General features: G+C 43.7%; 1 pseudogene; it reads right to left on the minus strand.

Moving 5' to 3' along the window:
• Positions 1-839: 839 nt before the first annotated feature.
• Positions 840-1,637, minus strand: LOC102728539 (peroxiredoxin-1 pseudogene; annotated as a pseudogene).
• Between the last annotated feature and the right edge of the window lie 312 nt (positions 1,638-1,949).

Consider the following 1,949-nt stretch of genomic DNA (forward strand, 5'->3'; position numbering starts at 1 on the left):
AGTAAGGATACGGGGTGGGTTGTAGCAATAGTCCCTGTACCAAGCAAGTACTGTGGTATCCTGAGAAGTGGCCATTAGCCTAATTACTGCTCCTCCTGCTGTCTCAGTGACTCTGAGATTTTCTGCCTCCCTTAATAAATCTCTTTCTCTTTCAGCCAGTTGGAGTGGATTCTGTTGTCTGCAACAGGGAAAGAACATATATCATGAAGGAGGACTATTATGTATAAAACGTTTGTTTAGATGAAGCAGAGGGTACACCTGATTTTGTCCTAAATGGTGAGTAGTATTTGAGTTTGATAAAATGCAGAAAAAGCAGTCCCGGTGAAGGAAGGACACGTAAGTGGGAACATGCAAAACGCACATGGGAACATGCAAAACGCACATGGGAACAATGAGTAGTTTCATTTGGCCAGAGTAGCACAGAGGAGAAAAAGCTGGAGAAGAAAATCAAAAGATGGTTTTGGACCAGATTTGTAAGGTATCGAGTGGCAGAATAAGAACTTCATTCTGAAATAAATTAATCAATTAGTTCACTGTGTGTTAACAGGAAGCCAGCTATTTCTCAATTGCTTAGGATTACTCTGTTTCCATATCACGTAAAGGAGGTTGTAAAACTTAGACATTCCTGGTTTCTGCTATAAATCTCTCTCTACCTGACCATATAACAGAGAACCATAAACTCAGCACCACCAGGCCAAATGCAGCCTGCCACCATCTTTTATTTGGGAAGTTCAGTTTCTTTCTTTTTTTTTTTTTCTTCCTCAGTTCAAGCTTAATAGAAACAACAAAAGACAAAAAGTGATGCCCTACTACTGTATGTAAGAGTTGGCCTGCCCTATAACAGCTCAGGCCATTCTCTCCAGAGGAAGAAAGGCTGGCCTCCCCAACCCCTGCAGGAAAGGCCTGTCCTGTCCCCATACCACATCTGCACAGAGTCTAAAGTCTTATGTTCTAAGCATGACAATAGTACAAAAGAGATTTTGTTTTCATGGCTACCCACTGCAGCCCAGCCCTAAAATGACCCGGCGCTCACTTCTGCTTAGAGAAATATTCTTTGCTCTTCTGATGGTATCACTGCCAGGCTTCCAGCCAGCTGGGCACACTTCCCCATGCTTGTCAGTAAACTGGAAGGCCTGAAACCAGTCGCAGAGTCTCATCCGCAGAGCGGCCGACAGGAAGGTCATTTACCGAGATCTGCCTAAGGATACCTTTATTATCAATGATAAAGAGGCCCCTGAACGAGATGCCTTCATCAGCCTTTAAGACTCCATAGTCCTGAGCAATGGTACGCTTGGGGTCTGATACCAAGGGAATGTTCATGGGTCCCAGTCCTCCTTGTTTCTTGGGTGTGTTGATCCATGCCAGGTGACAGAAATGAGAATCCACAGAAGCACCAATCACTTGAAGGTTGAGTTTCTTAAATTCTTCTGCCCTGTCACTGAAAGCAATGATCTCCGCAGGGCACAAAAAGGTGAAGTCAAGAGGGTAAAAGAAGAACACAATGTATTTTCCTTTGTAGTCAGATAGGCTGAGGTCTTTGAACTGGCCATCTGGCATAACAGCCGTGGCTTTGAAGTTGGGGGCAGGATGCCCAATTTTGGCATTTCCTGAAGACATCTTGCTGTCGGCAGCTCTGAGAACAAAAACGCCGAAGACAAGGCAGGAAGAAGACACCAGTTCAGTTTATTTCTAATGAATTTGAATTTGACTGTCTTTAGGAGGGATTTGAGCTCTCCAGTGTAGCATTCCCTACATTCCCATTTGACTATTGAATAGCCTTTGGGTCTGGATGAAGTTCTTTTGAGGCAGCCAAATTTGCATAGGAGAGCCTGGTCTGCTGATGGTTAAGATGCTTCTAATATGTTTGATGGATATTCCATCTGGACATCCCGATCTTTGAAACTTACACTGTATCTTTTATATTGAAGAAACCTCCTGTGTAATGAGGA

This window comes from Leptonychotes weddellii, chromosome 4 (genome assembly GCF_054177405.1).
Source record: "Leptonychotes weddellii isolate Sample4059 chromosome 4, ASM5417740v2, whole genome shotgun sequence".
In the NCBI taxonomy this organism is placed as follows: domain Eukaryota; kingdom Metazoa; phylum Chordata; class Mammalia; order Carnivora; family Phocidae; genus Leptonychotes; species Leptonychotes weddellii.